Raw genomic sequence first — 24,330 nt, 5'->3', positions numbered from 1 at the left:
TATATTCATCAAAAAAATTAAAAATTTGGGAAATTTAAAAAGGAACAACTTTTTTTTTTTTTTTTTTTTGTATGAGCTGGGTGTGGTGTCACTTACCTTCAATCCCAGCAGAGTCAGAGAGGCAAACAGATCTCTGTGAGTTCTAGGCGAGCCTGGTCTACAAAGTGAGTTCCAGGACAAAATACAGAGAAACCCTGTCTGGAGAAACCAAAAATAACCCGTAGGTTCGTGTGTACATTTCTAGTTATTTCTTTAATATTGTTGCTGTTGACAACAGTGGGTCCACAGTGCCCATATTACTGTTTCACTTGCTAGTTCTTCTATTTAGTATGCTCTGGTCAGTGTATTTCTGTAACATTTCTTACAACCGTATAAAATCTCACCCTTCCTAGTGGTCATTAACGTTGCTCCCATGACGTTTTTACTATAATCAATACTATAAAACGCTTTATAAGGTTTTTATTTTATTCGTGTGTGTGTGTGTGTGTGTGTGTGTGTGTGTGTGTGTGTGTGTGTTTGTCTTTCTCTGTGTCTGCTTGTGTTGGTAGGGCCAGAAGAGGGCTTGGGCCCCCTGAAGCTGGAGTTGTTACATACAGGCAGTTGTGAACTGCTTGACTGACAATGGATACAGAGATTTGAGCTAGCATGCTGAAAGGACTACTAGGTGTTGAGCCACCTCTTCAAAGCCAACACTTTTTAAAGTGTCAAAACACTGCACAGCCTTAGCTGACATCACAGGAGAGTGAGCAAGCATGCCATGAACTTCTTAGTAAGTTCCTTGTAGCTTTCTCCACATTGCCTTTGTAACAGTTTACATACTTCTGTCTGCAAGAGCCTGCTTTGCAGTCTCCCTGGAGAAAACACCAACTCTGCTCTGACTTTGGTCTTGGCAACATGTGAAGCAGGTATGGGTGGGTGAGGGTAAATGGGCTCATTCCTGGTGTAGGTAGAGGCAGAGTCCTCTTGTGAAATTCCACCTGGGTGTAAAATGCCATAGACCTGGAGCAAATCTGTGTTTGCTTTAACTCCCCTAGTGCCTCTGAGCTACAGAAGTGATGTCTTCCCTAAGAGCTTGCCCATTGTTCCTGTGTTTGTTCTGTGAACTTAAAGTAAGAGACATGTTTTCCTAAAGCCTGCACCAGCAGAGATGGAGAAATTGTTTGAAGTTTCAGTTTCTTACTTGACAGGTTAACATCCAGTTTTGTTTACTGACAAGCCTTGTAATGCCTTGGGTTTGACATCTCAATTACAGTTCAACAGAATACCTTTAATTCAAACACTGCCTCCTTGGCACAGGCCAGCCAGCTAGAGAGCTAGAGAAGACAGTCCCCACTGTTAAGTTTCATTCGCTCAGTCATTCATTCATACATTCTTTTTAAAACGTTTATCTAATATCATGTATAACAAGCTTATAGTGGAAAAAAATAAACTTTTCTAATACAAGCAACTAGGTCGCCAATTCTAATATTTTTATTTTCTTACAGTCTTTTTTAAAATTTTAAGAGTGTGGGTGTGCATGCACATGTGTGCATATGTATGTGTGAACCAGAGGTCAACTTTAAATGTCTTTGTTTGGGAGCCATCTTGTCTTTCTACTCAGGGTCTCTCTGGGACCTGGGGCTCCCCAGTTAGGCTAGGCTTGCTGGCCAGTGAGCCCTAGGGATCTGCTTGTTTTTCACTCCAGGGCCGAGATTACAAGTGTGCTGCCAAGACCTGCTTTTGTTCTGGGTGCTGCCATTCAAATCAGGACTTCATGCATGCACAGCAAGCACCTCATAAGGTGTGCTGCCTTCCCAGCTTCTCCTGTAATGTTAAAAAAAATCTATGTCACAGGGTTAGGGTTAGGAGCTAGGGTTTAGGGTTAGGAGTAAGGGGTTAGGGTTAGGGTTATATATGCAGAGAGTCATATATATCATATATAATCTCTATCTGAACATAGTCGATATTTGTTAATTCAGAAACTACTTTTACATGTCGGCGCCTGCACCGACACGGTACCGAGAATCGGGCGAAAGCCTGTGGGATGAAAGAAACACACACACACAGGTTATTCGTGTCAAGCCAGAAGAGAAAGAGAGCTTCTGGTTTCTTTATTGACCAACTATATATCCCAAGTACAGCATTTAGCGGGTATCTGTCAAGCACAGTGGGGAACCCTGGCTGAGACTTTGGTAACAAAGGACCGGCTATGTGGCCTGAATAAATTAGGGAAATAACCAGGAAGGCCAGCCTAATTCAGACTCAGGTGAGAAGTACCTGGCCAGACTGCCAGTTGGGAACAAAAGGGTTCCACATGTAAGGGCAGGGTTCAGCAGGGGTCAAACCTTGCTGGAGACCCAGAAGGGTCTTGTACCTGCTGACAACATTCCGTGAATGTAAACTTCTTGTGCCATAAATAACAGGGAGAGGCTTTTGATCCTACAATCTAAGACTAAGGCCAAACAGTGATAAAGCAACCAGGCCCAAATCCAATACGGCTCCCACATTTGCACATTTTCCTTATATCGGCACTGAAAAAGACATAGACTCTAAAAGGAATGCTCTTACTCTGAATGGCTTCTCACATTTAGTAGGAACACCATCCTTTTGTTGTGGTAATATGGTAGACTCTCCAGCTAGAGCTTCCTCCTAACCCATCTTGATTCAGGGATTCCATTTGGGTAGGTTTCAGTGAGCAAGCAGTTTCTCCAGGATAGAAGGCAGAGCATGTATCAGCCTGTGCGCTGGAGGTTAATGTACAAGGGGCATGGCAGGCACAATGTCTTTCAGAAGAGCAGGGTGTTGGGATCTGATGCAGGAGCACTCAAGGGTAGAGACGTTGTCCCCTCTGAGGACTGCAATTGGTTCCTGGAAGTAGGCAGCCTTGAACGATTTGAAGTGGGGGAGTCTGACTTTTATGTTGTTCCTTTTGTTTTTCTTTTGATCCCCCCCCTACCCCCATGCATCTCAGGTTGGCCTCAAACCTCATAATGGAGGATGATCTTGAATCTCTGATCCTTTTGACCTGACTGACCTGTGCTGAGATAGTGGGTGTGCAGCATCACACCCTACCCATTTGATGGGAACTGAACCGAGAGTGCAGGCTGACCAGGCACTCTACTAGCTGAGCCACAGTTTTTCTGGTGACCTTAGTTAGTAAGGGTCGAAGGGCAAACTACTTAGACAACTGTTAAATAGTCTATTTATTCACATCATCAGACTTCTCTTTAAGTTTTTAAAATTGTGTTTATGCACATGGGTCATATGCCTACACACAGTTGCATGCAGTGCCCATGGAATACCCTGGACCGGAGTACCTACAGTTGTGAGCTGTCATGTGAGTGCTGGGGAATGAACATGGGTCCTCTGGAAGAAGAGCCAATGGTCTCAACCAGGGAGCCATCCCTCTGCCCCCCTCTCCTTACCTTCTTTCAGGAGTGTTTTATACTGTCTTCTCGACACAGTCCCACAGGATAAGTACAGTAATTACTGTTTATATCACAGAAGAGAAAATAATTTCCAAATCTGCCTTAAGTGAGGCAAAGTCACCTTAGAAGACATATTTTTCCCCTTTCTTACACTTTTCATGCAAGATCCATTTTCTGTACATGAATCATATAAGTAATTACAGTAACAATTGCTGCACTTTTTCTGAAGACATCTAATAAATAAGGTTAGCGTTTTAGTGTTCATTGTGGCTTTGGTGCTAGGACAGTTCTTGGAGCCATATTCAAAGGAAGTGAATTGGAGTGAAGTTGCTGTGAAGGATGCTTCTGATGATAACCTCACTATGAAATTACTGTTCTGCTGCTCCCAAGGAAAATTCAGCTGAATTAGCTAGCCTCTTGCAACAAAACAAACAAACAAAAAAAATTAGAGCAAGAAGCATTTGCACTGGGGCTCCGGGGTCTTGAGGCTGCGGTGGGTCCCAAGTGTTTTAGTGTTTATTTGACGTGAAGGTTACAGCCCCAGAGAGATGAGTTTACTACTTAGGATTCTCATTTCATTAGCAACATTTCATTAGAAACAGTCTTTGACAGTTTCCTTTTGGTGTCCGTGCATGCGGTACCTGTGTCTCTGTGTGTGCCTGCGCATGTGTGCGCATGTGCAGGCACACACAGACATTCATGCATGGCTCACATTTGTGTGGAGATGCATGTGTGTGCAGACCAGAGAAGAACTTTGAGTGTCATTCCTTAGGCACTATCCACCTTTTAAAAATTATTTATTTGTTCTGCGTATGTGTGCATGCTTTGACACTGTGGTAGTCACAGCACAACTTCAGAGTCAGCTCTCTGCTAATCCCCCTTGATGGGGTCTGGGAATTGAGCTCTGGTCATCAGGCTTCGGAGGTAAGTGCCTTTAACCTGCTGAGCACTCTGTCCAGCTCCCTTTCACATCATTTTCAGGCACACCTCCCTCTAACCCAGTACTCAGCAGCTAAGCTAGGATTGATTGCTGGGTGATGAGGCTCCCGGAGCTGCCTTCCTTTCTATGGGACTACAGATCTGGGACTGACAGACACCATGACTGTTTTTGTTCAGTGTGTCTTCTAGGGATCAAACTCAGGTGCTTATGCTTGAATAGCAACTCCTCACACTGAACCATATTCCCAGCTCTTCCTTCAACTTTGCAGTTCTGGGACTTGAACACAAGTCCTCATGAAGGTTAGTTAAGTAAGTCCTTCATGAATGAGCAACACCCATAGGCACAGTAATTCTTTCATTACACCTTCCATGTACTTGTGAAGTCAGGAACAAGGCAGAAAACACTTGCAGCAGTGGTCTTGGAAGACATAAGCCCTCAGTCTTCATTTTCTAAGCTGTAGATTGACATGGTAGTGCTGACTTTTTAGGGTTGTCATGAGAATTAACCAAGGCGATGTGTTGTTCCTGCCATGTAATGATCTTGTGGTAGAACTCCTTTATGTAAGGACTTGGTTGTTTTATTTCATTTTATTCTCTCTCTGTGTGTGCATGTATGTGTATGTATATGTTTACGTGCTACATGTGAATATGTATGTCTATGTATGGTGTGTGTATGTAAATAATATGTTTATGCTGTATATGAAATTGTGTCTGCATGTTCATGATGTGCATGTATGTCTGCATTTGTGCATTATGTGTGTGTTTGTATATGTGTGTGTGTGTGATGTGTGTGTCTGTGTATGGTTTATGTGTATGATGTGTGTATGTGCATGATGTGTGTGGTTGTATATGTGTATGAATGTGTGTGTGACGTGTGTGTCTGTGTGTGGTATGTGTGTATGATGTGTGTATGTGCATGATGTGTGTGCTTGTGTGTGTCTGTATGGTGTGTTTATATGCATATGGTTTGTGCATGTTGTGTGTGAGTGTGTGGTGTTTGTATGGTATGTGCATACTGCATTGAGGCCACTTGTGTGTGCATGATATATATGTGGGGTGTGTGTATGGTATGTGTGTAGGACATGTATGGTATGTGGTTGTGTATGATTTATGTGTGCATGTAGCGGGGTGCACATGCAGAGATTGGGAGGAGATCCTCCCGGTACCAGTTCTCTCCTTTTACATGGGTTCCTGGAACTGAACTCGGATTTCAAGGCAAGGGACTTATTTACCTTTCGAGCCTTCTTTGTCCCTCTCTATAAGTACTTTTTAAATGGAGGGTTTTCCAAATTACTGTTTTGGGTTTTTTCCCCTTTGTTTTTCTTATCTTTTTCTAGGGGAATTTGGTGGGGAAAATTCTGTAGCTTTCTTGTTTTTTAACTTTTCCAAACATCCATATTGTTCTTCAGATATTGCCATAGGCTGAATGGGCTTCAGGACTTGTTCCATTCGCTGAAGTTTTGAGCACAAGATGTGTTTTCAATTACTCCTGTGGAAGGCTCTTCTGAATACTTTGAAGACCCTGGGATTGAACTCTTGCTTTGATAGATTTTTTTTTTTTTTATTTTTGAGGTAGATTTTGGCACACACGAATCTCCTTTGCCTGGATGATTCTGTGATCTCTACATAGTTTTCTTACATCTGTTATAGTAATATTAATATTAGTCACTGGAAATGACATCAGAGGAATAATATCTTTACAGTGTGAAATGTTTCTGCTCCCTTCAGTCCCTCCAGGATGTTCACATTGGGTGTGACAGAGTGTTCTACCCGGCATGCAAGAATGGCATGGTGCAACTGCATTACAAAAATGAACAAATAAAGTGTTTGTTCATTTAGTTAATCTGAGATTTCTTAAACTGTCACTTCATAGAGCAAAGAGGTTATGGCCGGAAGATCTGGGTAATGATGGGTACCGTTTTTTGTTGTTGTTGCTGTTGTTGTGGTTGTTGTTGTTGTTGTTGTTGTCGTCGTTGTTGCTCTGTGTGTTTTTGGTGTCAGGGGAAGGCTGTTGTGTTCTCACTGGGGAGGAGGGTGTTATCTAGAACTGAGTTAGATAGTATGTCGAAGGTTTTTGTTGATGAGGAATTTCATTTGGGTTGGAAGGACCACAGGAATGGGAACTGAGTGTGAGTGGTAGGAGAGCTTGCCCTAGTCTGGAGCCAGGAAGCAGAGAAAGATGGGTGTTGTTTCTAAGCTTTCCTTCTTCTTTGTATGCAGTGCAAGCCTGAGTCCAGGGAATGGTGGTGTCTATATTTAGGGTGGGCCTTCCCTCCTTCATTAATCTTATCAAGATACTTTATCAGAGACATGCCTGGTGACTGTTTCCTGGATGGTTGTAAATACCGTCAGATTGACAGCTAATAGTATGCATCACAGCTGGTCCCTTGATGCTTTAACATGGAATGGCGGGTGTTGAGTTGGTGCAGAGGTGACAGTTGTTGATCAAGAACTTTGGATTTAGCTGGAGCTTTTAATTTATGGAGCTAGAGTCCACAGAAACAGTACGTGTGTAATTTACCACATGTCAGTGAAGACAGAGAGGATAGAGAATAACTAGATATATGAAAATGGGTTGAAGAAAACTGCTTAGGTGTCCTTGAAGACTACATATGAAGGAGGATACACTATGCCGTCATGAAAGCATTAGGCATTCTCTTAACTCTGCAGTACAGGGGTGAATTTGGAACACCCCAAGCACATCAGTGTCCCCATGGGAATGGGGAAAAACTAACATACAAAGTGGTGGTTGGTGTTCACACCAAACATCAGAGGCCAGAATCAGTGGCCTTACACCTCCAGAGAATGTGTCCTTAAGGAAGACTGAGCATTGAACTATGTCCCCCGGGAAGGAATCACCTCATTTCTTATTTTGTTATCATTTTGGTAAGGCTGAATAGACAGATCCCTTGTTGTAAAGATGTCATTCTGCTGGTTGATGTTTTACCCTTGTTGGATGGTATGTTTGAGAAGCCTTCTGGTTTTCTGTCTGAACAGGAAACTGGAGACCTTGCAGCTGGGCAACTCTGACCTGATCCTCTTTGTACTGCTCCGCACCCTGTGGAGAGCTCCTGTCCTAGCTGGCACTCTCTCTTTCTCTTTGGGGAGGTTGGGAGGCCATGACTCTTGTACAGGTTTTGGCAGTGCAACTGAGGGCTTACTTTCAGAACCGGTGTGGAGGACTCTTGGAAAACTTATCTCTGGGAATGTGAGGGCCTTTCCCTTTGGAAAAGTGTCAGAGGGTGTCTCTAAGGAGGGGCTCTTCAGAGCCTATGAAGTGGCCTCTTAGCGATTCTGTGTGGAAGTCTGTAGCCCTGACAAGGGGTTCATGTGTGGCAGATTTCAAGCACCTCAACTCTTCCGGAATGTACTTTGGGATCATAAACTATATTAAAAGGAAGTTTTTGTTGTTTTCTCCTCTGTTATTTGCCTCTTTTAGTGGGGATGAAGAAATTAAAAACTTGCCATCTGAAGTGAGTGCTTCGCCAAAAGGTGACACAGAAAAGACATAGAGCAAATACGGCAGTACATGTGCAGATCTCCAGGTTAAAAGTCAGGCTCTCCCATCACAGCCTCCTCACTTCTTCCCAGACCTCCTCCCCACTGCCTTCTGATCTCCATATGTAGACAGCCCTTATCATATGGAATTTCTGTAAATTTAGAACCTTGGTTCTCCCTTATCTTGTGAAGTTGATTGTGGCCACCATACCAGGAGCCTCCACAGTTGGTTATTTAAGGATGGGATTATTAGTTCAGCTTTTTATCTCCTACTTGAACTTTGTTGTGAGTGAAATAAAGCTTTGGCAGCCTCTGGCCCTACCCTGACTGATGATGGATGACGCATGTTCTTCGTGTACCTGAGTTGGAAACTTAGAGATTTTGACTTTCTGGGGAGGGTCAAGCCCCACTAATGACTACTTGAGGACCACAGCTGCAACAAATGTAGAATGTGGGGACTGAATTCATGAACTTTTTTTTGAAAAACAAGGAAGGTAAGCAGACTCTTCCATTTAGAGAATACAGAGGAGCTACAGAATTTTTTTTTCTTGAAACCATATTAATATCTGCATTTCTTTGTCTTATTACCCAAACCTCAAAGCTGTACTTTAGCATTACGTGTCAGAAAGGTAAAAGTAACATTTGAGATGTTCTAGAACAAGGCAGAAAAAAGCACAAGGACACATTCGTTCCTTGTATTCAGTTTTGAGGTTCTTGCTGTGTCAGTTTGTCTTGTTTAGCAAAATGAAGAGGTAATGATACCAATAAGTGATTTCTTTTCCTTCTTATCATCCACCTTCTTTATAAAGCGAGTATTTGTAAGAGAAATGTCTCCCCAGTTCCCTATTAAATTGTAAAACATATATGATCTAGTGAGAGAAGCCAACTACAGAGTCTAAGCCAGTGGAGCATCCCTTAACTAATTCTTTGGTGGAAGAAGGTGGTAATGGCAGAAAAGGTCCCTTTGAAACTCGGTAAATGAAATATCAGGGAGTAATTCCACAGTCACCCTGGTGTTAATTCAGACTCCAACTCTCATCTAGGTCTGCTTTGGCTCCCACAGTGTTTATCTTCATTCATTGGCTGCCACTGTGATGCTACCCTACCCCACTCTGATGTCCTGGACACTCTCCTTTTTCTGTGGCCTCTGCCACCATGCCTGTCCCCAGTCACTCTCCTAAAATTCCAGTCCTGGCTGTTTCTCTCTCCTATAATTCAGGCTCTTGGGGCATAGTTTTTTGGCTCTGTCCTGACTGCAGCATCAAACATAATGTGGTTTAGCGGGTACCCAACCCCGATGAATTAATATTCAGATGTGTTAGTGAGTGGAGGCCAAAGCCAAACCAGACAACCAACAGGAGCCAAATACATACTGGAAAACCAACATAGTGGATGCGGAAGGATGGAAGGGGTTCCACAGGGAATCACAGTCCTCGACCCCCAGGAGGCAGTGCTTGCTGGTTAGGATTTTCTTAGTGCAGGGAAATATGGACACAGACAGCATCAAAGCACTTAGTAGGAGTGGGGACCCTTAAACACTGTGTAGAGGGCTTAGTGGAGCTGAGCCAGGGAAGGGAGATTGGGTCAGAGGAGGTGTCCTGGAATGGCTTGTTTGGTAGAGTTCAGATGACTGTCTATTGCAGGGGATGCACCGTTGGGTCCGGCTGGCTTCCACCATTAATCATTGCCCGACCTTAAGCAAGCCCCTGGGTCTCTTTCTTCATCTGCAATGTGACAAGATAACTCGTGTTGTAAAGAGATTGAAGCGGAAAGGGAGTTTGGCTGTGAGATCAGTAAGGAAGCCTTTTGATCAGCTGCTTCCTGACTGAGTGTTGCCTGCAGTAGGCAATGGGTGGAGGCATAAATGGATGGATGCATGTCTTGCTGGATGCATGGATGTTGGATGCATGGATGGATGGATGGATGCATGGCTGACTTGGGGAGGAGAGGATTTATTTGGTTTACTGTCTTGGGTCACACAGAGCATTAGGGGAGCCAAGGCAGGAACTAAATCAAGACAGGAACCTAGAAGGAGGTAGGAACTGGAGCAGAAGCCATGGAAGAACATTATTATTGGCTTGGTTCCTCTGTCTTACTCAGCCTGATTTCTTACACAAACAGAGTTGGTACCCTAGGGTGGTATCACCCATAGTGAACTGCTCTTCCTCCCACCAATCATTAACCAAGAAAACGCCCCTCCCCCAGACTTGCCTTCAGGCCTGTGTGATTGAGGCAATCTCTTCTCAGGTCTGCATCAGGGTGACGAAATCCAGCCAGTACAGCAGAGTATCATGAATACACTTGGGTACAGGTAGTGGCTAGTGGACAGTGCACAGAATGAGAGAGAGATAGAGAACTGAAGAAAACCTCAACTCTCTTCATTATTGCAGTAGAAACCTAGACTAGAATGATGAATACTTGCGCCAGTGAACAAAGATCTCATTATATGATTCAGTGAATCTTAATACTTCTTTTTAGCCATTCCCTCTTATTCTTGATTGTTGACTTTTGAGGAAATTACATAGTCTGGGATAATTTGAGCTTTGGTATTTTGTGCAGACACAGGATTGATATCATTGGCTAGGTCCCGTTTTCCAGAGTCATTTTTTTCTCCATCTTTATTAAATTGGGTATTTTTTATTTACATTTCAATTGTTATTCCCTTTCCTGGTTTCCAGGCCAACATCCCCCTAACACCTTTCCCCTCCCACTCTATATGGGTGTTCCCCTCCCCATCCTCCCCCCATTACCGCCCTCCCCCCAACAATCTCGTTCACTGGAGGTTCAGTCTTGGCAGGATGAAGGGCTTCCCCTTCCACTGGTGCCCTTACTAGGCTATTCATTGTTACTTATGCAGTTGGAGCCCAGGGTCAGTCTTTGGGTAGTGACTTAGTCACCTGAAGCTCTGGTTGGTTGGCATTGTTGTTCATATGGGGTCTCAAGCCCCTTCAAGCTCTTTCAGTCCTTTCTCTGATTCCTTCAATGGGGTGGTCCCGTTCTCGGTTCAGTGGTTTGCTGCTGGCATTCACCTATGCATTTGCCATATTCTGGCTATGTCTCTCAGGAGAGATCTACATCCAGTTCCTGTCAGCCTGCACTTCTTTGTTTCATCCATCTTATCTAGTTCGGTGGGTGTATATATATGGGCCACATGTGGGGCAGGCTCTGAATGGGCATTCCTTCATCCTTCCAGAGCCTTCTGAACCCGAGCTTTCTCTTAGGGTTAGGAGTCACCTTACACATGGCTGTCCTCTTCACAGCAAGCGTACCATTGACACTGAGATAGTAGGTGACTGAGCTGGCAAGAGTAGTGCCACATCCCAGCAGAAGATCTCGAGTTTCAGGATAGCTGGGACTATCTGGTGAGATTCCTCTGAGAACAGAGATTCTTGGGAACTAAGAGGGGTTCATGGTCTACTCTACAGAGAAAATGAAGATCTGTTCCCAAATACTGAGCCTCATTTTGATTAATACATTTGTATCTTACCCATGTTGAACTTTTGCTCAAAAATTGTTTTAGACTTGGTCATTAAAAAGTACTGATAGATCTATCATCCTCTGTCATTAATACATTAGTCCATGTGAATCAGAGTACACAGAGATGTTTGGAAGACAAAGTTTCTTGTTAGTATGAAATTCTTGCCCTGGCTTTGCCAACTTTTGGCTGTATGATCTGAAGATTAGCTAACCTCTCAAAACCAACTTTTTCCTCACTAAGATCTAGCACAGCTACCACCCCTATCTTGCAGAACACAGTGAAGACTGATAAGCACTGGTGTAGGCACGGCTTGTAGAAATCAGTACTACTTAAGTGTTTTAGGAATTTTAAGCTTAAGTAAGCTTGAGTCTGATTTAAGTTTTCATTCACGTCAAGAAAGCATAAAATATTCTTGCATTCCATGTTTGCTCTCAAGACAGCCAGGTTTTTGACAGAATATTTGATTTGGGCTTCTGGAGCAGACATGTAACCTGGTGGCTTAGTGTTCCATACACAATGCCAGACAAAAGGCAGCTTATAACAAAGTTCCTGTATGGTATTTATCTCAGTTACTTAGAAGCTTTGCTTCTGTTTGACATAGCATGGAAAGTTTGACTTTGATCGTTAAAGTCTTTTGATTTCAAAATAAATTCTGAAGGAGGATGAATGGACTGGTTACAATCCACTCTTTCCTCTGTTCTTAGACTAAGCAACCTGGGGATTCCTGGGGCGTGGGCTTTTCACATCAGCAGCAGGCTGGACCTGAACAATGTCTGGCCAGCCATGGTCAGAGGTGACCATTCCACAGCCTGCTCCTCAGTGCTGGAGCACTCTTTCAACCATGCTGCAGCCCTGGAGATCTGTACTGAGGACAGTTTCAATTATCAAAATGAGAATGGAGAGGATGTAGAATACCCACCAATTGAACCAGGGGAGGCCCTGGAAGGCCACAGCAGAATCGATGTATTGATGTGTCTTTCAAATCAAAGGCTCATCCGAGCTTTGTGGATGTTGGCACCACGTCTCCAGATTCTGATCATGCTTCTCCTTTGCCACACCCAGCACCTGGTAACTGGCCATCCTACCGGGAAACAGAATTGGCTTCTTTGGTCCATCAAATCAAACGGGACCATCTGTGGGAGAGATAGAGGTCCTGGATTTCAAGGACCCAGCATTGCTTTTGGATCCAATGGGCACCAGAACCCCAGCTCCTCCACAGGCAGATGCAGCTTTACTAACTCCAGGCAGGAAAGACCTTGGGAACAGAAACACCAGTCCTATCCAGAGGCACGGCCAGTGCCTTCAGAGCCAGATGTTCCCGTCGCTCCTTTGGAAGGAGAAATCCTTCCTAATTACCCCGAGTCTGGTCACATGCCACCCCTGAGTGGAAGGAAGTATGTGGTAGGACTGAAGGACCATGTGAGTTCTAAAGCTCAAGGCAAGTGCATTGAAAAACTGGGCATTTGAGGTTTTGTTTAAAGAAAATATAGTAGAGTTGACAAACTAGACATGGTCATTCACCTGGGCCCATCCCTGTAACCAGGCAGGCTGGGGCAGGCTGGGACAGGCTGGGGCAGACTAGGGCAGGCTGGGGCAGGCTGGGACAGACTGGGGCAGGCTGAGACAGAAAGACTGTCTAGGTTCAAGAGTAGCCTGGGCCATATAGAGAATTCTAGGCCAGCCTGGATTATACAGCCAGCTCTCCTCCCAAGTGTAATGAAAAATTTCGGTTTGCAAGTTCAGAGAAGGTGAGCCATGTCGAGGCTTCATAGGCATTGCAGGTTGGAGGGTAGAGCCATTTAGCTTTGACTGTGGTAGTTAGCTGTGCAGGCTTAGGCAAACATGCTAAAGTGCCTTAGGGAGAGAACATGGTATAGACACCCGTGACTGCTATTAGTTCTGGTTCTTGTCCCCACAGCTGTGGCCTTCACCTCCCCTGAACCACCTTATCCTGGTTCTGTGACTCACTAGCACTACAGGTAGCAGGAAGAAGGCAGGGGAATGCCCAGAGGGAACAACTCTTCATCCACCCTGATGGACTGGGAAACTGGTCCTAGATTCATGCTCCCCCACACCTATCTCCTCCTCTCCCTGCTCAAAGATCTCTGCCAGGAGGAAGTGTCAGAGGTCACACCTCTCTCCACAGCATTTCAACTTCACAGTTTTTCTGTCAGTGTTTTGACAAAAACATTAACCTAGCAAAGAGGACCTTCTGGTTCTGCTGGGACATTTTCTGCAGGTTCAGGAGTTGTTTGGAGAAATAGTTCAGGAGGGAAGAAAGCACTTTGTGTTTAACAGAGTATAGAGTAATAGTTAGGGTTTGGACCGTTGTTGTCAAGTTTGAATCTTGGCCATGCTAAGGCAACTTATTTCACCCTCAAGTCTCTGATTTTCATTTATAAACGTATTGCCAGGATTTGTTGTTAGTATATGTTATGTTTTGAGTGCCTGCATTAGTCTGTTCCTTAGAAGACAATTACAGCCATCATTACTAATCTTTAGAGGATTTAAAAACATAGCAAACTGGAGGATGGCAGGGTGGTGGTGGGGGGAAGAGTGAACAGCTGGAAAACAGAGAAACTGAAAACAGAAAGTCTCATTAAAAAGCTTTTGCCTCCTGGCTCCTTTTCTGCTTGATGAAGTTTGATGAGCATTTGTTTTTGTAAAGCCAAAGGCATGGGTTTCTTTTAAACGTTCTAGAACTTTCAAATTCTTCTAACAATCTCCTAAAATATTCAGTGTGAGTTCTTTCTATCTAAAGAAATTTAAAGGCACGAATCAAAAGATTCCTCAAAGGGATTTTGTGTTACAGATGTGTTTCTGAGTGGCCTTTTGTTGGGGGTTGTATTTTCCTGGCCCAGAAAGAGCACACAGTTATTGGAAAGTGGGTCTATGTACAGTTGTCTGAAACCTGAGGAGCAGGCTATGGCCCAGCACAAAACCGTAAACTGATCTAAAACCTTCAGAGAGTTTTCTTTTGCAACTCGGTTATGGTTCTTGAAGCATGAACTTTGTAGATGACAATGTGTCACAGTGTCAAAGGTTGTGCGTGGCTGTTTAAGAGCTCAGAAAAGCCTGAAATGGAACCAGTCACTGGGAACTGAGGGTAACAGCATAACCCAGGAGGGACATGATCTGTGGTATTTAATCAGCTGCCAAATGTAGTCAATGCTGACATTTAAATGCTAGAATGTTTATGAAAAAGACATTCAGGGGGAGATTGTCCAACTGGAAGCTTTTAAGTCTTAGAGGAGAAAAATACTTTTAAATTTTGTTTAAAAAAATATTTGTGTGTTCATGTGTACAGGTTCATGTGTGGGAAAGTCTAGCCCTTGAAAAAGAATGTTTGGTGAGCTGTGTGAAGCATAGAAACATGTAATTGTTATTATTTATGTTCAGAGGAAACACTGGTGTCCCGGAGGTTTATCCAGCAGCTGTGGGCTTACTCTGGGCAGCTGTTGACATGGGACTGAGACCTTCTAGTACCAGCTCAAGGTAGGAAATGCGGCTTCTGGTAGTGGATGGACTTGAGTTCCCCTGCAGCTCTGTTGTTTAGTTTGAAGACAGATGCTGTTTGAACCTTATTTTCTGAATACAGAGCACCCTTCCCAATAAATTTTAACTTCCCCTTTAAGCATATAGGATTTGGTTTGCTGAGTCAGGGAATTCGGATTTTGTTAAAGGCTCAGAAAATTTCTCTTCTTTTTAGTATTGTTTTCATTAGGGTGTGTGTGTGTGTGTGTGTGTGTGTGTGTGTGTGTGTGTGTTTGTCTGTGTTTTTGTGTGTGTGTCTGTGCACGACTGCCTGCCTGCCTGCCTGCCTGTGCATATGTATATGTGTTGTTTCCGCCTCATAGGAATAGGAATAGGAGCAGTGCTCTGAAGTGGCCCCAGGGCAGCTTATGCAGCATGATGGTATAGACAGGTTCCATGCTGCCACCCTGAGCAGTGTTTCTTTGTCCTGAGAGCTGGCTGCAGCCCTGCTCATATTGGGAGCTTTCAATTCCAGGCTGCAGTAGGTTTTTGGTTGTCACAGCAGAGAGTATCTGCATTCTCACCGCCAGGGAGGTGGACTCCACTTGCAGAGAGAGAGAGAGAGAGAGAGAGAGAGAGAGAGAGAGAGAGAGAGAGAGAGAGATTGATTCATGGGGAAAGACTGCAGTGCATTTGTTGGTCTCAGTAGACTGAGCAGCTGTGAACTTTCCCTTCACTAAGGCCATCCCTAACTCAAGCATCAGGAGCTGTTCCCTACAGCTTTTACTCTGGACTGAGCTCACCCTCCCTGTTGCCTGCCATGATCCTCAGCTTCCACCTGGTTCCAGGCAGCTACACAAACAGACCAGTTCTTTTAGTCTGGGGCCGGGATTTTGTTGCAGCTTTCAACCTGAAGTAGCAAGTATTGCTGAGGTGCTGGGGTCCTCGCAGCTGGGAGAACTGAAGTAGAGGAGGAAGGTGGGGCCCAAGGTCGCAAGCTCTGGGCCAGGGTGTGGTGGTCTCACAGGTGGCCATTTCTGAGCACCATCTCCACTGCTGTTTCTCACCCCCTGGCTTCTGATACTCGCAGGCTGCTTCTGACATTCCCATAGCGACGCAGGATGGGGAGGGTTCTGTGGGCAGCAAGTAGACACACCACCTAATCCGGATCAGGTGACCCAAGGGTGTCTGTTAGCCCCGCCTCTGCCCTTTCCCCCATGTCCCACCCCCAGACTGCTGCCAAGCTGCTCAAGAAGTTCTAGCTGTTGGTGGGGTCCTGCAGCTGTGATAGGCTCCTCCTCTCCGTCCCCTCCTCCCCAACCACCTCTCAAGCCCTCCTGGGATAGCTGTCCTCCTCTGGGGCCCTGCACTTGCTCCCAGCCATGGTGGCTAGGCTCACTGCTCTCCTCCTTTACCTCGTTTTCTCCTTGGCCATCCTGGTCCAGACAGGTAAGGTGAGTGAGGGCTGGGGCACCCTGCCCTGGTGCCTGGGGGTCGCTTTGTGCATGAGCGACTTTGTCTCTACCTGGCTGGCCTGAGGTGTGGTGTCGGGGTAGGAATAGGGAGACCTGACTGCTCTGGGCCTAGGGGTGAGGGTCTAAGATTTTCTGGAACTGAACCAACTCTGAATTGAAGATGAGGGATGGGACCTTCTTAGGGCTGGTATGAAAACACTAAGATGTTAAAATCCTAGCCAAGTATTAGTGATAACAGCTGTCCCCAGCAGTGTACCTTGGGAAAAACCTTGGAAAAAGCAGTCATTCTGAAAATTGGCCTTGAGGCCACCTGCAGCAAGAGCTTCCCAGGAGACTCTCTGGCCACTTTCATCAGGAACTCGGAGGGTCAGTAGAGAGACAAAGGGAAATTAGGGTGGGGGCGACTTGTACTTCTTAACAGCATCCTACGTGCTTTTGGTGTCTGTCCCTACACTTCTAGAGACTCTGGTCATATTTTGTGGAGGAGGTGGACACAGAAATTGTGCTGAATCAAGGGAACACGTTTCCTTCACCTTGTGCAACTCAATTTGTAGACCAGGCCTAAATGGCATCACCTGGGGTCTAAGGTTAGAAATGCAGTAGCTCCTGAGTTACTGAGTCAGATTCAGTGATCTATTTAGCATAGTAATCAGATCCCCAGGTATTTTGCAGGCACATTCAAGTCTGAGTAGTGTCTTCTTATGATAAATACAATCTGTGATTCAGAATAGCATCTTAAGAATGGACCAACAGAGTCTTCTTTCATTTATTATGTCCTGTCTCCACATCAGGAGGGGAAAAATGGCTTCAAGAAAACACTGCAATTGTAGTTGATTCAAAGCAGCATTATGCTTTGAGCTTTCTAAAAATGAAGGCAAACCCAACCAGTGAGAAACATAGGCTTAGGCAAATCAAACTTGGCCTTAGCACTGACTTCTAGCAAGGTTTATGTCACATATAAGGAATACTGGGAAAGAGAACTCCTTGCCCAGGTCATTATGATGAATGAATGAATGAATGAATGAATGAATGAATGCAGAAATGGTTTTCCTAAGGCAATTCTGTTGGTGTTGGTACAAGAACCTTTCAGTGAGCTTCAGAGTGATGGTCAGTCTGGGTTCTGGGTTCTAGGAACTGATGCTGCAGAGGGTGAAGACAGCCAACACTTGTAACTCTGTGATAACAATATGGTAGAGGAAGAAACCCAGCATAAACGTCAGATCTATGTCATGGACTGCTACGAAGGGAAGAAAGCAAACAATCACAGGGATAAAGAGTGGCTCATGATTTTAGTCTCCTTTTGGGGATAAAATTTTTATTGTCTAGTGTCCTTTTGTAGAGAAAAGTATCCAGTAGCACACCTTTTCTTTGAGCTTTGTGTCCCAAACACTGCGGGCGATGCCTGAGACTGTAAATGTCAATTGTTTTTCCTTTGCTGAGTTGAAATGCGAAGCCCTGTGCATGGTAGATAATTGCATCTTATAGCATGGAGGTTTTGAAACTAGACTGTGGATGCCCTTAGGTTTTCCTGCTTTGAAGTGAGAGAGATGGGGGAAGCTGGAAGAGGCGAAGTCATACAGTGATTAATTGGCGGCTAGGGTTTGCTCCCAGGCTTCTGTGACTCCACAGTCACCATCTTAAAACATGCGGCATAATTCATTTAGACCTGGAGGCTGCCCCACTTCTAACCTGTGGCTTTCTCTAAACCCGTTCAATCAGTCCATATAATGACTAATAATCGCAAAAGATGTCTCTGGTCTAGGAATGTGTCCATCTTAGATCAAGTACTACTCCCTGGGTGTTTTCTGTGCCCATCGTATGCCTTCCATCCTTGTTTGCTTGCTTTCTTTTTTTAAAAGATAGAGTCTCAAAGTTGCTATGTGTTCAAAGCTGGCCTTGAACTCTTGATCCTCCTGCCTCTGCTTCCTGAGACCTAGGCTTAGATTCCTGATTCTCTTGCCTCTCCCACCTGAGACTTGGAGTTACACTTATGTGCCACCATGTCTGACATGCATCTTGTTTTGAATCAACACTACAACTGTTTAGGTTAGATATCCTCACTTCCAAGTAAGGGGACTGTGGCTACACGTCAGAAAGAATAGCAGGGTTCAACCAGATAAGAATGCCACTCTGTGACCTTTTTGTTTTGTTTCGTTTGACCTAAGAATACTGAACCAGAAGTATCTTTGCTTTAAAGGTAGGGACCTAATTTTTCTGTAGCAGGGTCCAGGGAGCTCTGCCCCAGTGTCCCTTCATTCTTGTTCCTGGTCCTCAGTAATGGGTTGTACCTGAACAACCCTAGAAGGCATGCAAAAGGTTCCAGAAGCACTTTGGAACTCCTGGAGGGTTCCAATGTCCCTCCAGGCGCTAGGAAGTAGCAACACTCTTTAGCTCTCAAAAGTTGAAAGGGTGATTAAAATGTCACTCTATAGAGACCAAAGGGAGTTAATGTTCATGTGTTCTACCGCTTCTGAAACATCTTTTGAGGACAGGTGCATCACACACATGTATGCCACGTACCAACCTGGGAAGGTTGCCACAGTTATCTGCTCTGACACTCAACGTACATAGTGACTTGTTTCAAATTGCTTTGCAATTCTATCTTGCCATAGTCAGGACCATCCAATCAGATAGACAGCTCTCAATGAACAAACTATAAATGGCTAATAAATATTTGAGGAAATGTTCAACATCCTAGGTCTTTGGGGAAATGCAAATTAAAATTGCTTGAGCTTAGAATGGTGTTGATGAGGATGGGGTGGGGGCGGCTTACTCAACATTGGTGCAGCCACTGTGGAAATTAGTATGCGGTTCCTCAAAATCTGTGAATAGAATTCCCATATGATTCAGCTTCACCACTCCTGAGCATGTACCTAAAGGGCCTTAAGTCAACAGACCATGAAGATAGCTGTGCACCATGTTTGTGATTATTACAAATAGCCAGGGTATGGAACCAGTCTAGACTCCCATCAGTTGACAGGTAGCTAATGACAATGTGGTACATACATGTACATAATGGAGTTGTGAGACGATTATCATTATCATTATTTTTACTATTATTTTACTATTGGGGTATATATGTCTAGTCACACTGCAGGGTACACATGGAAGTCAAAGGACAAGTTTCTTTAGTTAATTGTCTTCTTCCACCCTACAGGTCCCAAGGATCAAACTCAGGTTATCAGGCTTGATGGCAAGTGACTCTACCTACTGCACCATTTTACCAGCCTCACAATGGATTTCATTCATCTGTGAAAAAAAAAAGTTATATTCCTTGCTGGAAAATGGATAGAACTGGTTATAATCATGGATAGAACTGGATATGATCATGTTAAGTAAAATACGTCACCCAGAAAAACAAATACCCAAGTTTTTCCTCTCATGTGCTAAGTCTATATGTGTATCCATGTATATATTTATATGCATAAGACATGAAGATAAAGCAGGACTGTTGAGAAGAGGTAAGGGAGTAGTAATGTGGCAAGAAAAAGAGGAGGTTAATAGGGAAAAGATAAATAGAAACTTTTTCTCAGATGTGAAATCAGAAGGGAGACTAAGTAGTGGATAATAGGGACAGTGAGCATGAGTGAAATATGAAATGTCATAATGAAGCCCATTACTTTATATGTTAATTTTTAAAACAAAATAAAAGAACTGGTCAGTAACAGTAGGACTGTTGGTCCTATGTAAGCAACGTGTAGCTCCAAAGGCTTTAGCAACCTTTTGGGGACATTATTATTTGTATCTTCAGTAATACCATGGGGATGACGGCCCTTTTCTCCTGGTGTGGCAGTTATCAGGATTAAATAAATGTGTCTAAAGTGCTTAGCACAGGACCTACCTTCCAGTAGCCCCTTTCAGATTAGTACAAATTAATCTTACTTCTTCAATGTTCCCAGCAACATTTTAATACATACACTTTGCAAATCCTGACAGTGTTGTTTACATGAAATGGTCAGAGATCTCACACCTATACAAACAAAAGGGGGAAGGGGATGATGTCAAGTGACAGCTTAAAGGGCAAAGGCTTTGGGAAGTAATAAAAACCTTCTCGAAATAGAGAAAGGTAATGCTGTACGTTCTTAAAGTATCATAAAAATCATTGAATTAGACACATTGAAAGGGTGACTTGTGTTATGTGAGTCTATATTCATTTAAAATAATCCCCAAAGGCTGAAGATGTCGCTCATTGTCAGGTAGAATATATATTTAACATGTGCAAGGCCCTAGGTTCTATCTTCAGTCCCACAAAAAGAAAGGAATGAGTAGATAAATGTAACTTTTTTAAAAGGTAAGCTGGATGTGTTGGCCTATGTCTATAATCCCAGCATTTGGGGATGATGCAGAAGGATTGCTGTAAGTTTGAGAGCAGTCTAGATTACGTGATGAGGTCCACGCTAGCCTACGGAAAGGAAAGAAATCCAAAATGCCACAGCATGTCCAATAGAAAAAATGCTTTCCTAATTATACCCTACATGGTGACACATGCCTTTTAATCTCAGTGCTCCAGGAGCTGAGTCAGGAGGATCTTGAATTTGGGCCTAGACTCCCCTCAGCAAACAGCCAACCAGAATAAGGTGTACATAATTGTGGGTAAGAGCACAATGACCCCGGTGCTAATTATACTGAGTAGACAGGCTGGGTTCCTAACAGGAACTTGTGCACTGATTTGGGGGTATCAAGCTTTATAGATGTGCCCCAGAAAGAGTTCAAGCTCCCTGAGTGCCTTCATCAGTCCTGGGAATTGGGCATCATGAGAACAGAGAGAATTTTCTTTCCCTCAGTCATACTGGGGTCACCATTTTGTCAGCTAGTCCTCCACAGGGTCTAGAGCCTCATTCTTGGGACATTTGATAAGTTTTCAGCCCCTCCTTTGGTGGTATAGGTTATGTCTTCATTTTTCAGTACAAGACAGACACCAGGTACCTGTATCAAGTGTACAGAAGCCATTTGAATGGATTATTTGTGGGTAGCAATAAAAATAAAGTTATGGTTGGGGGTCTCCACAGCATGAGAAATGGTGTTAAAGGGTCACAGTGTGAGATGACAACGAAAAGGCTGCTCAGAGGGGCCTGAAGCCAGGAGCTTCACTGGGTTCTGAGAGTAGACTTCCTAGACACACTGACTTTCCTGTTTCCTACCTGATGGTTTGGCTTTTCCAACTTTGTGTCTACTATCACTTTGTACATTTTGAATGTTGTTCCTCTGCTGCTCTTGGGTTCCCAGAAAGCCTGGCTCAGAGGCTCCTGAACCTTTGTTTATTCTAGACTCAGCTCTCCCAGAAGCCTGCTCAGAGGTCCAGTGACTGAGGATTTGTTGTTCTAAAGTAGGTATATATAAGATCACCATTGGATTTCTGGTGAATGTCTGTAATTTCAACACTCAGGAGGTGGAGGCAGGAGAACCAGGACTTCAAGGCTAGCCTCAACTACACAGCCAATCAGAGGCTACATGTTGGTATATGAAACCTTGACTCCACTTTTCCATACATCTGCATATCTGCCCTTTGTGGCCTTTACAGTCACACAGTATTGCTTTCATTGAACTCTACACATTGTAAGTCCCACAGGATGGTGGAGAGTCTAGGTCACGGTACATATTCCACCATGAAAGTGGAGGAGTGTCCAATGAATTTTAGCTCCAGTTTCTCAACAGGCACAAACTCATGGAGTTGTAGGGTCCTGCTGAAATGCTGCACCCCTAAAGTTCTCCCCAGTCTTCCCAGTGGCAGTGACTGTATACCTCTAGCATGAAGCTGGTCCCTTTAGTTCTTTGAGTAGCAATGACCATTAGAGGTATTTGGTGACCTGCACATCTCTTTATTCTAGCCCTTTGAATGAGGCCATGATGTGTCTGTCAATTGTCGGTTGTCACGTTCCCTCTCCATTGGGGTTGGGCGTGAGCTAGTTGGATCCAAAGATTTTTCTAGAATTTTCTACCTCTCCTAGGTCTCCATCCACTACCCACCTCAGACCCCAAATGACCACTAATTTGTTTTTTGCCTCCATAGTGAGGTAATTCCAATAAAGTCATACTTGTGGCATCATACTGCTTGAAGTGTTTAACACTGTCTGAGTCCATTCACCCCAACTGTGAAGCCATCTCTCCCAATGGAGTGCACCAAGTGATTGTTACAGTTCATTCCATTGTCTGGGACATATGCGTTCATTCCAGTATCAGGCAATTTCAAATAAAGCTGATATGAAAATTCATGAATAAGAAGCCTGGTGAGGCAGACAGCTACCATAAAAAAGGAATCAGAGAACAAGAAGTCACACAAACCATCTTCTTACTTCAACTTCCCCACTATGCCTGGTTCAAAACAAAATCACTATAGCTCTGTGCTTGTGAATGGAAAATTTGGTATTGATCTGTTCTTCCTTCCATTGAACTGAAAAACACCTACCCTCTTGCACGTCCTAGGGATATAACAGTAAATAAAACAGACCAAAAAACCTGTTTGTGTATGAATCATATATTCAACTGGACTTAATGGATAGTATTCTGTAACTATACATTTCAAAAACTTGGTCAAAACCAAGCATCCTGGCACATTCCTAGGCTACACAGCAAAACAAAACATGGGTGGAGGAATGTAGCTCAGTCAGTGAAGTGTTCCCTGTCTCCCTCTCTCCATCTCTGTCTGTCTCTGTCTCTGTGTCTTTCTGATTCTGTCTTTGTCTCTCTGTCTTTGTTTCTCTATCTTTATCTCTATCTTTCTGTCTCTCTAGCTCTCTCTCTCTCATGTGTGTGTGCGTATGTGTGTGCATGCGTGTATAGACTAGAGACTATGGGTCATCCATCATCAGAAGCTGTTCATGTTATACATGCACACACGAAACTTTAGAAAGTAGTTAAGGTTGTTGCTGCTAATTTCAGATACATGAAAAAAAATCTTAAGTTTTCTCAGGCAACAATATTCCTGAGTTAGAGAAATGGAGGAGGAGGAAAAGATCCTATTCATAACAGGAATCTATACTATACAATGCTTGGCAACAGCCCTGTGAGAAATGAAAATGAATAAGATTATGAAAACAAACCAAAGTTAAAAGAATTACATAGATCACATTTGAATGGGAAATATCAATAATGTAAAAGAAAATTACATCTTTTAAAAAATTACATTTTTTAAATTATGCATATAGGGGCTAAGGGTTAAATCTGTATTAGTGCAGTCCCTACAGAGAGGGCCTTAGATCCTCTGGACCTGGAGCTATGGTGGTTGTAAGTGACCTGACTGGGGTGCTGGCAACTGATTTCCAGCATCTGTGGTGGGGTAACATGACACATTTGACAAATGTATGGATGAGCAAACATTCTCCAGTGAACGAAGGTAAAACAGCGGAAGTCTAAACCCAGTGTACGGTTGTGTGAATTTCAATATTTTTATTGTGATGATAGACTATGTCTTGCCATAATGTGACTTTTGGAGGAAACTGAGCAAACCTCTTATGTTGCTTCTTACAACTCTGTGAACCTGTAGTTATGTTGGTAAACTTTTGAGATCCTGTGGCTCAGTAATTCTGAAGACATCTGCATACATGTCATGGGTAGAGGGCAACACCATGTGTCTTCAATTGTTCTCTACTTTAAAAAATATATTTATTTATTTGCACTTTTGTGTCTGTTTTGGCTGCTCATACATAAGTGCATCACTTGAATGCAGTGCCAGAAGAGGGCGCCAGATCTCCTTGAACTGGAGTGCGGGTGGTTGTAAGCCAGGTAACACATACCCAGTGCTAGATTTACAGCCGAGCGCCACCACATCCAGCCTTTACATGGCTGCTGCACACCTGAACTCAGGCTCTTATGCTTGTGCAGCAGTAACGTTACTCAGAGGTCTCCCTAACCCTGTTTGACTGCTTGAAATAGAATAGGCTTTTCTGACATTGGAATTGTAGCGCCCAGTTCCTCGTGCTCATGTGCACAGCTGGTTTCATGCTTGGGCAGTCAGGCTTAGGTTTTGGTTGGAAGCCAGGTATATTTATGGTCCTTAAGACATAAGACCTCCCTCTCTCCACCTCACACCCTGAATACTTGGCCATTTCTCATCCTTCTT

At 43.8% G+C, this 24,330-nt stretch overlaps 1 protein-coding gene across 5 annotated transcripts in view; it reads left to right on the top strand.

Moving 5' to 3' along the window:
- Nucleotides 1-24,330, top strand: part of Tgap1l4 (GTPase activating protein testicular GAP1 like 4) — a 123,007-nt gene that overhangs the window by 1,528 nt on the left and 97,149 nt on the right. The gene's annotated exons all lie outside the window — the stretch shown is intronic.

This window comes from Rattus norvegicus, chromosome 5 (genome assembly GCF_036323735.1).
Source record: "Rattus norvegicus strain BN/NHsdMcwi chromosome 5, GRCr8, whole genome shotgun sequence".
NCBI classification, from domain to species: domain Eukaryota; kingdom Metazoa; phylum Chordata; class Mammalia; order Rodentia; family Muridae; genus Rattus; species Rattus norvegicus.
The sequence above is the reverse complement of the archived record's forward strand: the minus strand, read 5'-3'. Positions and strand labels throughout refer to the sequence as shown.